Source organism: Ailuropoda melanoleuca, chromosome 8 (genome assembly GCF_002007445.2).
Source record: "Ailuropoda melanoleuca isolate Jingjing chromosome 8, ASM200744v2, whole genome shotgun sequence".
Taxonomy (NCBI): domain Eukaryota; kingdom Metazoa; phylum Chordata; class Mammalia; order Carnivora; family Ursidae; genus Ailuropoda; species Ailuropoda melanoleuca.
In genome coordinates this window covers 68,095,440-68,107,115 of record NC_048225.1, presented here as the reverse complement: position 1 = coordinate 68,107,115, position 11,676 = coordinate 68,095,440, and positions in this window count along the sequence as shown.

Genomic DNA, 11,676 nt, shown 5'->3' with positions numbered 1-11,676 from the left:
GCGCCCTGATCGCAGAGTTCTGGCCACCGGAACTGTGAGAAATAACTCTCTTTGTAAGACCCCCAATCTATGGTACTTTGTGATACAGAGGCCCAAATGACTGGGACAAGTTCCCTAGGAAATCTTGCCATATTCACTTGGTTTCTTTCTTTTTCCGACGAGACCAAGCTGCTTATGGGCAGGAACTATTCTTTAAACTCTTCGTCCTGACACTGTAACAAGATCACACAGTATAAACCAAATAGTTATTTCTTATGATAACGGTTTACAGTAGCAATTACTATGCATCCCATCTATCTAAATCTCAGAGTGATTAATTAACAGCGCCGGCCCCATAGTGGGTGTTCATGAAAACTCTCTTGAAGAAATGAATGGACACCTGCATGAGAAAAATAACACACCACACATCTCCAGCATTAGCGGGGGAAGAGAGCTGCTCGATAGAGATTCCAATTTAACTGGCAGGTGATGTCCATGAGCCTATCAAGCTCTCTTATCTCAAGAGTGATGGCCTTGAGATCAGAGGGCCAGGGTTCGAATTCCATCTCTGCCACTTACTTGCTGGGAAACAGGTTTCCACTCATTAATTTGCTCATTCATCCTGTAAGCACTCGGTGCTTGTCTGTTCATGCTCGGCCATGATGCTAGGAATGCTGCTGGGAGCTCCTGTGACCATGACATGAATTACAAGACTACCATACGAATTCAAGAAGGTTGAATGAAATAATACGCGAAAGTACCTAGAGCCTATCACAGTGCTTGACTTGTAATAGGTGCTCAATAAAATTCAGGCACGTGTTAAGATCAGCCAGCTCCCTGTACCCTGAGCACATTCACCAAACAATCTTCTTTTCTTCTAAGATTTTATTTATTTATTTGAGAGAGAGAGAGAGTGAGCATGAGCAGGGGGAGGGACAGAGGGAGAAGCAGACTGACTCCCCGCTGAGCTGGGAGCCCAACACGGGGCTCAATCCCAGGACCCTGAGATCACGACCTGAGCAGAAGGCAGATGCTTCACTGACTGAGCCCCCCAGGTGCCCCACCAAACAACCTTCTCGTGCTAATTTAATTTCTCGAGAAAATTCCTGGGCTCAAAATAAGAAGTTCTCTAATGAAGTACATGTCCTCATCTTCAGTGTAAATATGTCTCCATATAATTGGCTAGTGTTTCTCTCCGTCCTTCGCTCTCCACCCCCAAACATTAAAAATACATATATTCGCATTTGCCTGTCGTAATTGAGCCCACATCGCAGGTGGACAAGGCCCTGTGACAGCATCAGTCGGGCCCATGAACTAGGCTCACTCGTTCATTCAGCAGGAATGCTCTGAGCACCAGCTGTGCGCCAGCCTCTGGGCCGGCTCTCCGTAGCTGGAGATGGAGAAGCAGGGTCTGTGGCACTCGGGGCTCACGCTCTAGGAAGTACTTGTGTGCAGCTGGGGGAGTCTGGCAGGTGCCTGCCTCGCTCACATCCTGCATGAACCCAACAAACAAAACTTGGGTCAAGGTGGGGGAGTGTGTGTATCTGCCTGTGTTTTGACATCCCTACATCCATTAGCACGTCACGGGAGGTCCTGAATTTTATAAAAATTGCATTGCGGCAGGAAGTCGACTTGCCGCGAGGCAGTGGCTCAGAGGTGGGTTTAGAACATGACACATTGGAAGCTTCATCTGGTTGTCTGAGCGATGAAACTGTGTCGTTGACCCATTTGTTTAGAAAACGTGCTTCATTCATTCATTCCTCTGTTCATTCATTCACTGACTCAGCAACCATTTGCCGAGAGCCTGCTGTATGCCGGAGATGGTTCCGGGCTCCACGCCTCCCCATCAATCCTATCCCTGCCTCGAACATGCCATCTCCCATAATGAAAGCCAGCTCCTGGCATGCGATTCCTTGGAACTTCTGTCCTAAGGTCTGTATTACCTTTAAGTCGTTAAATAAAATGTAAGCGAAGCTTAACATAGATGCAAAAAAGTGTGCATAAAATTATATTATTACAACTGAATACACTCACATAACGAGCACCCAGATAAAAACCGAATGCCACCAGCACCCCGGAAACCCCTTAAAGTCACCCCCACCCTCCAAACATGGGTAACCCCTATCCTGACCTGTAACAGTACAGAAAGTTTTATACTTTATATAAAAAGGGTCCTACAGTTTTTATCTTTAGGTGTTTATAACCTTCTGCCTGGATTGCTATATTTTATAAATTTTGTGGGTTTTTTAAAAATTTTAAATGATGAGAATGTAACTTATGTAACTTCCTGGTAGAAAAAGCCAGAATCTAGAACAGTGTCTTGGACAGAATATATGAAACTGGGTGCTCCTCAGACCTCCAGTTCATGCAGGCTCACAGAGAAGGAGCAGGACCTTAACCAGGAGCTTGTCTGAGGACGGGGATCTAGATTTTTATTCTAGTCATCATTCCAGGATGCTACTCAGAGTGTGTGTGTGTGTGTGCGTGTGTATGAAATTTATCACTGCCTAATTTAAGCAGCACTTCTGAAAATGTGCACGAGAATAAAAAATGAGCCCCCCCCCATACTAATAGTATTAATGGACAGTTCTCCAGACTGGAGTTAACTTACTGCTGACCTTTTGGGTTTATCTGAAACACTATTCTGAGCCCTGGAGCTTCCTTCTGGTGACTTCGCTGATTGACAAGAAAAGAGTGTCAAAGGGTCCCATTAGTGATGGTATCGCAGGTGGCTTATCTTCCTCTCCAACTTAGGAAACACCCAGCTGCTGGAACGCTATTGAGACTTACACATGCCTCCTATTCTTGTCCTCCTTTTTCTTTTCTTGTTTTTTTTTTTTCTTGACAGATTATCAGCATTAATTCTTGCTAAAAGCCAAGCAGGTCCTTGGTCAAAAACCAACGTGTGACGCTGCTGAAAATATCTTTCTATATAAGTCACTTTCATTGTCAGCCTTCCCTGTCCCCAGTGTTTCGGTTGGCATTGACCTCTACCACGCACTCAGGACCCTAGCAAATGAGTTGTCCGAGAGATAAGGAAATACACCACGGAAATGTAGTTTCGTAATAGAGCCATTCTGGGAAACACTGACCTAGCAAATGGCCCCAGTGTATTCACTGTGAATGCCCATCTCCAAATAGCCACAAACAAATTCTGTAAAGTCACAGCACGGCAAGCTGCTCAAAGGGCATCTGGGGAGTAGGAAGGCAGTGGTTGAGAAGTAAGAGAAACCCAGCTGGTAGACGCCCGCAGCACAGGAAGCAAGCGTCGGGTTGTGGTGGGCAGAGCTCAGATCTGTTGAGCTTGAAAGTCATATCCAAGATTTTCCGCTCCCTGCTTCAATACTGTTATTTTTACTGCTGCCAACTCAGTGTTAGACGCTGTACCTACCTTGGGACTGGCACCTCGTATTCTAGGTCATTAATCCATCTGCTGGCTCTCCATCGTCACACCAGACTTTGCGCCTTTCAAACGTTCTGTCCTAGAGGCAAGGCTCTGAGACCATCCCTGCAAGGGTCACAGGACACCTCAGACCCTCCCCTCCCCTCTTTCTCCACACCAATCCTTTTCCTGTAATTCCTGAGGAGACACATTAGAAGAAATGCTGTTTAGCTAAACTGCACCTTCTGTGTCTTGGTTCCTATTTTGCTGTTTCCATTTGGATCCAGCGGTGGCTTTCCCGCTTTCCCAGCGAGGTGGTTGGAAGGGAGTGGGACACGGGGAGACCAGGGACACGTTCAGGAACACCTTGTCTTCTCATGTTCTTTTGTTGTGAGGGTGGTGGTCAGTGCCAAAAAGTGACCTGCCCATCTTCCTTAGTTGCCATGGCAGTGGCTAACAGAGCCTCCAGTTGGACACAAGGGTTTTCTACGGTTTAAACGAAGACAATGGGGAAATATGTTTTCTTGACCCTTTGCAGGAAATCCTGCCCAATACACACAAGAATGCAGCATTTCCTGGACCGTCATTGCTCAGATCTAGCACTCAAGGTGGGCTTGAGGGAATCTGGAAAAAGGAACATTGTCTCTGACTTCGAAAACCTGAAAGTCATTGCCCATGTCTGAAGGGGCAAATGTGCAACAAAAACCCCAGCATAAATTAGCCGGGTCTTTGGGACCTGGAAAAAAATGACATGTTTGTTTCAAAATAGATTAAAAGAAGAGAGAGCTATATATTTGACCCCAGCACTACCCATATTTCCTGCTTACTCTTTGGTTTCTTACAAAGTTTTTATCTTCAAGAACAACAGAAAGAGAAGAAAGGAGATCTCGTGGCATTACAAACGAACGATTGCTAACTACTTTTCTCCTAAAAGCTGCAGTCTCTAAAGCAAAAAAGCTAGTTTCCTCCCTGAGCCCTCGTGGAAGTCATCACAAGAATAGGTAACACACAGCTGTCCTGCTCTGCTCGGGTCCCCCCTGCAAGGCGACATATCACAGCAGCGCTGCTCTCTTCTCATAAAAGTAATGAGAGAAACAGCTGTCTCTCTGCTACTCTCTTTTCCAGGCAAATGGCACTTAAGATTCTCACTTTGGACTTATAAGTGCTCCCCCCACCCCACCCTGCCAAAGCCGCCTCAGGGTTAACCACTTCTCCCTCTTTCTTTGAATCTGTCACTCACTTTTCTTGACCACTACTTTCAGATCGTTGAAAATCAAAGACCACAACAGAACGCACGCACATCTCCGGCACTGTGGGATTTAAGAAAAAAAACCAAACCAAACAACAACAGGTGAAGAATATAGGGGAATCAATTGTTATACGTGTATCCATAATTCTTCCTTTCTTTTTAAAAAAGAAAGTGGGATAGGCAGTGTTTTAGAAATGTTTGTTACCTGAAATACTGCAGAAGTTTGAAAATTATGGAATGAAGCAGATTGCAAATGGAATAATGTTAAGACTGGTGCTGTCCTGAAAGATGTTTCTACAGCTGATATCAAAGAAATTACTGCTGATGGTTTCTTCTAGGCATTTTATAGGTTTGGGCCTCACCTTTAGGTCTTCGCTCCATTTTGAGTTTATTTTTGTGTGTGGTGTAAGGCAGTGGTCCTGTTTCACTCTCATGTTGCTCTCCAATTTTCCCAACACTATTTGTTGAAGAGACTGTCTTTTTCCCCAATGTAAATTCTTGCCTCTTTTGTCATAGATTAATTGACTATAAATGCATGTATTTCTGGGCTTTCTATTCTGTTCCATTGATCTATGTGTCTGTTTTTGTGTCAGTACCACACTGTTTTGCTTACTATAGCTTTGTAGTGTATCTTGAAATCTGGGATTCTGATACCTCCGGCTTTGTTCTTCTTTCTCAAGTTTGCTTTGGCTATTCATACAAATTTTAGGATTGTTTGTTCCAGCAAGGAAACAAAAGCAAAATTAAAGTATTGAGACTCCACCAAAATAAAAAGCTTTTGCACATAGAAGGAAACCATGAACAAAACAAAAAGGCAACCTACTAAATGGGAGAAGATACTTGCAAATGACATATTTGATCAAGGGTTAGTATCCAAGATATACGAAGAACTCAGTCAGCACTAAGAAAAGAAATAATCTCATTGAAAAATGGGCAGAGGACCTGGGTGGACATTTTTCCAAACAAGACATCTAGATGGTGAACAGACGGGTGAAAAGATGCTCAACGCCACTCGTCACCAGGGAAACGCAGATCTGAAACCACATGAGATGTCACCTCACACCTGTCAGAATGGCTAAAGTCAAAAACACAAAAACAAATGGTGAGGTTGTGGAGAAAAAGGAACCCTTGTTCATGGTTGGTGGGAATGCAAACGGGTGCAGCCACGGTGGAAAACAGTATGGAGGGTCCTCAAAAAATTAAAAATAGAAATATTTTACGATCCAATCATTCCACTTCTGGGTATTTTCCATGCCCAAAAATATATATGTGTATATAAACACCTAATTTCAAAGCTATATGCACCCCACATTTATTGTGGCATTATCTACAATAGCCAAGATATGGAAGCAACCCAAGTGTCCATCCATAGATGAATGGATAAAGATGTGGTGTACATATACAATGGAATATTACTCAGCCATAAAAAGAATGAGAAATTGCCATTTGCAACAACATGGATGGATCTTGCAGCCTTTTAGAAGAAGGGGGTGGTGTCGTCTGAGAAGCTGAGTGTAGAAACGTTCCTTCCTGGAGATTAGGAGACTGGCTTCTTAGGAAATTTTCTTATTTCAACTTCTTCAGTGCTTTCAAACACAACGTTGATCCTTCTGTAATTTTGCTTGAAGATGTCACAAAGAGGAGAGCCATACCTCCACAATGATCTGAAAGTTTCCCTAAGGGGTGAAGCCTTCAGAATCTGTAGATTTCAAAATAATCTTTGTATTTAACTGAGGACCAAGCTGTACTAAAAAGGCCTGCCTTTCAATGTCTTCTGCCCACAAGACCCATTCACGAATTGGAAAGTGTTCTCTCCACCTTTTCTCATGCATGTTTCCACAAAGAGTGTTTCGGTCTCCTCCTGGGGTTTTATTAAGCAACATCATCCTTATTGCATTGCTTTTATTGATTTCTCTACGTGATTTTATGCCTAGTCTGTCTGCCTTCATTCCAAACTTTAATACTCATCTCATGTTGCTTATGTTTTAAAGGTTTCTCCAGACAGCCATGTTCATGCTGAGGTCGACATTTCTTTTCTTTTTTTTTTTTAAATAATAATTTTTTGTTATGTTAGTCACCATACAGTATATCCTTAGTTTTTGATGTAATGTTCCATGATTCATTAGTTGCGTATAACACCCAGTGCACCATGCAATACGTGCCCTCCTTACTACCCATCCCCGGTCTATCCCAATCCCCCACCCCCCTCCCCAGGGCGGGTAAACAGAAGGGGGAATGAACCATGAGAGACTATGAACTCTGGGAAACAAACTGAGGTCAACCTTTCTAATGTCCTTATCATACTTTCTTGAAGAAAATTCAGCTACTCTGGTCTTATTTGTCAATGAAACCAAACCACCCTGTAATGTGCTGTCCCTCTTCCTATTTACTATCTTTTAGAAGAGTCTTTGAGAAGATCGCATTATTACTGAAGTGTCAGTTAGGAGACTGAATGCTCTCTCTACCATTTTCTTCAAATCCACTTGAAATCAACTAATGAAAACAAAACCAACAAATAGATTGGGGAAAAATAAGTTCTTCTAAACAGCACCATGGCTAAAATCTACTCTCCACTTTCCACATCCCACATAGCAGAATTGTTTAATATTTTCATTGATTAACTTTTAAATATTTTTTTAAATTTGTTTTGTATTGAATTTTGACCCACAATTAGTTCTCCAGGAGAATACTTCTCTCCAAATTGTGTTAAGAAAGTGGCTTGACAGGAAGGGGAGCCTGGGTGGCTCAGTTAGTTAAGTGACTGACTCTTGGTTTTGGCTCAGGTCCTGATCTCAGGGTCCTGGGATCGAGCCCCACATTGGGCTTCTCACTGGGTATGGAGCCTGCTTGGGATTCTCTCTTCCTCACCCCCTTCTCTCTAATTAAAATAAGTGGCTTGACAAGAAGATGAAAATAAAATTTCAAATTTGAACTTAAAATAATTTTTTTAACTATTTTAAATAATTTAATGCTATTTGCAGCACTAAAGATCACAGTGTAAGGGGTTATAAAATCTTAAAGGAGTTACAATTTTTTGAATATGCACATGGCCATGATGAAATAGTGAAAAATGGATGACAAAAACATGGAAATATCTAAACTGAGCAAAATGTCCTTAAACTGAGCTCATTGGTTATTTAAGAACCATGAATAGACCAAGAACAGAATTCATCTGTCGTGATTTTAAAACATGGCTGCAAGTTCTTTAGCACTCCTCCCACTGAGAGGTGGAGTCCAAGTTCCATCCCCTTAAATGTGGGTTGGCCTTACTGACTAGCTTCTGACAAAGAGAATATGGCAGGAAAGAAGCTGAGAGACTCGCGAGTCTCAGTTAGAAGGGCCATCCTGCTTCTCTCCGGCTCTCTCTTCTGGGATGCTCACTCTTGCAACACAGCTGCCATATTGGGAGGAAGCCCAAGCCACTCAGGATGCCACGTGGAGATGACCTGGCCAGTGGCGGAGGTCCCAGCTGCTTTCAAATGGACCCAAGATTTAATCAGATAAGGAAGACTTGCAGGCACAAGAATGAGTCATACAGGAAGAGGTTTTTGTATTCGCAGATCCCTACACATGGGAGGCATGACATGCCACACAGGACAACATGGGAAGCCCCAGGGCCAGTCAGGAGGCAGAGGGACGGAGGGGAACATGTGGACAAGAGCCTTTATGGTGGTTTCCACGGGAAGGAACAGGAGGTGTGGGCCAAGCAAGTGTAGGATTGGCTAGCTGGAACAATTTCAGAGGGCTCTGTGGCCTGGGGTCTGTCCCTACTTGTCTGGTACCTGGTGCTGCATGAATAAAACAGAGGAGTAAATAGTGGCCGGGGGTGTGGGACCCCGAAAAGGAGGCGGTTGAGGTGTGGGCTCTGGAGTCATTTGCTCTCTCTTGAAATTCGCTAGTCCTGTGAGGGGCAGTCCAGGTCAGCAAGGCCCAGATGTCAAAGCATCAGATTAAAAATGCATGTTTAGGGGTGGCTCAGTTAGTTGAGCATCTGACTCTTGGTTTCGGCTCCGGTCCTGATCTCAGGGTTGTGGGATCAAGCCCCGCATCAGGCTCCATGCTCAGCATAGAGCCTTCCTGGGTTTCTCTCTCTCCCTCTGCCTCTCCCCCATGTGCCCTCTCAAAAACAAATAAATCAATCTTAAAAAAAAAAAAAAGAGGCATGTTTAATATACCAGTTGACAGCCAGAATCAACTACCAGACATGTATGGAGGTCTTTGAGGTGTCTCCCACCCATGTCACTGTTGTCTGGTTATGTCCGTCTGGGAGACCATAAGTGAGAGCGTCTACCTGGTCCCCCAGTCAGCCCCCTGACACATGGGAGACCATCATCATCTTCATCATCTTTGATTGTTGTGGGTGTTCTATGCCCCTAATGAGTGTTCGATGACCAGAATACCCTCTGTTTAAGGAATTGATATTACTTTTTTAAGATTTTATTTATTTATTTATTTATTTATTTATTTATTTATTTGAAAGTGAGAGTGAGTAGGGGAGGAGCAGAGGGAGAGGGACAGAGACTCCCTGCTGAGCGTGGAGCCTGATGCTCGATCCCACAGCCCTGGAGATCACCACCTGAGTCTAAACCAAGAGTCACTCTTTAACCGACTGAGCCCCCCAGGTGTCCCTGAGGAGCTGACATTATTGCATAAATCATTTTTACGTGCTGTGCTTATTCTTTAAACATTGAAGAGAATCATATGTACATGGCTAATGTTATACATTCTCACATGTAAGACCGTCTCTCATATAAGAAATTCTTTGAAAAGCATAATTACGACATTCCCAGAGAGGCTTAAACACAGATTGTCCTATCAGCCATAGCTTCTATTTTGAAGCAAATTACTCTCATCAGTTACTATGTATATACAAATAAAGATGTTCATTTTAGTTATGTTCATCTTAGCTAAGGACCATTGACTATGAGAAGATGTCTGCTTGATGACAATGAAATTATGGAGCCAAAGCTTTGCTTGGGCTGCTACCTGCAGGGCATTAATTCCCAGGCGCCCACGAGGTTATTCTAGCACCTTTGGGAATGCAGCCCTGGAGTGCAAGATTTCTACCTGGTCTCGATGAGGGATCGGTGAGGCTGTGCTCTCTACCTAGTCAAATACTGATTCACTCTCATGAAGAGCGGTCTCTGTGGCTCTGGGACCCACCCACCAGGCTGGTTCTGCTGCTAGCTAAGCCACTAGGTGCAGAGACCTGAACCTGGAGGCAAAATGGCTCAGCTCACCACCCAAGAAGAAGGTTCATTTCTTGGGCTCATACACACATGTGCCATGGCTATGACCTAGCAGGTCTTGGGAGGGTATTCACGCAAGGGGTGCTAATGGCCATCAGATACTTCACCAGAATCAGGAAGGGAAGCTCCTCCTTTGTAAAAAGGGGAGGGGAAATGACATATTTTCTTCTGTCCTCCTCTAAATATCTCTGGGTAAGAGGACGTAAGGTAGACCAGGTGTGGAGCTGCAGAGAACTCTGGGCCCCTTTCCTGTTGCTCTGTCTCCCTCTTTCCAGGTTACTGACCCTCCACCCCCCAAGCCCCTGTCCTAGTCTTGTTGTCCAATACATTTCTCATTTAAAAGGGAACCCTCCATGTCACCTCAGGCCCCAAGACCCAAAGTTGTGATGCTGATAGACTAGGAAAAAGACAGGTGAGAGATGGGGACTTGGGGGCTCAGGAGCTGTGCCTAGAGCCTCTTCAAACCAGATTAGACTGGCTCTTGCCAGTTCGGGTGCTGTGAGGCCAGCCTGCTCTGTGGGATGACCTCCACGGGAAGTCCCAATTCCACCTGCAACGCGTTAGAAGACAATCTGGGGAAATGGAACACGAAGCAGTTTTAGGAAACGGTTTTGAAATCAGAGGGTAAAACAATGAATTTTTTAAATTTAGGATCCTGACATTAGCATTTTACTAAGTTGTTATGCACACATTTTTAAAACAAAACCTGAAAATATCAGTGAAGCCATAAAAGAAAGCTCTCTGGAGGCAAAGTAAGATTTCCTTCAAGTGCATCTAAATGGCCTTGACCCATGGTCTTTCGAGGCTCCGCGTCAGCTTGTATCCCCAGTTCCCAGCTACATACATAGTGGGTGCTCATTGTTGAGCCAGTGAGTGGGAGAGAAAAAGACACGGGTTCTTTGAAGAGCAGAGAAGTAACTTATGCACTCAACCAAACAGAACAAGGATGATTGATACTTCTTTTAACACCAAATACTGGGATGACGAACTATTTGAGACAGGATCGATACTGCTAATTAAATTGATAGCATCAGCCAATTGTGTCCGAATCTGGCTGCTCTGTGATCAACAACCCCCCCCACACACACACACACCATCCTGCCAAGTGAATGATCTTCTCCTTAATTCAATTAAGCTGTTTAGAAATTGCTGTTTTTAGATACAAGGGCTGGTTCTAGAAGGTTCTAATGGCTTGATTGGATATACTCTGTGCTGATATAGGTTAGGATTTGGGTTGCAGGCAAGCAAAGAGTTTTGATGACTACTTGAGTTGCTTCTTGTCTTTTAATTTATGATTTCAGCATTTGCTACCCGTACATAAATTTAGGAATTTTTCTTTCATGTTATTACTGCTATTCATTATGAGCCTATAACTCACCACAGGCTAAAACGCAGTCTTTGGAGCCATGATTTGCATCTATATTAAATGCAAATATAAGCATAACTAAATGTATTCACAAAGAATTCATTTAAATAGTCAATAGCACTATTGAAAAACCTGGTCTATAAATGCAGGCAAAAATCACTAAATATGAATGTGTCCAGTCAGCTAAATAAATGCATAGTGAAACATAGGTCCAGCATAAGTGTCCTAAAACCCAACACTTTCAAAAAAAGGAAGAAAGGGAATGAGTAAATACAAAGACCTGAACCATACAATGTCTCCTGGGCTCATCTATATTAGGATTTGAAATTGCCATTTAATTACTTATATACCATGAGCATCTTTAAAAGAGGGAAAGATATTTCAGAAACTTTTAATAAAAGCGTAGTTACAATAATGTTCCAAACCATTAACAAAGGGTTGAAAAAAAAAA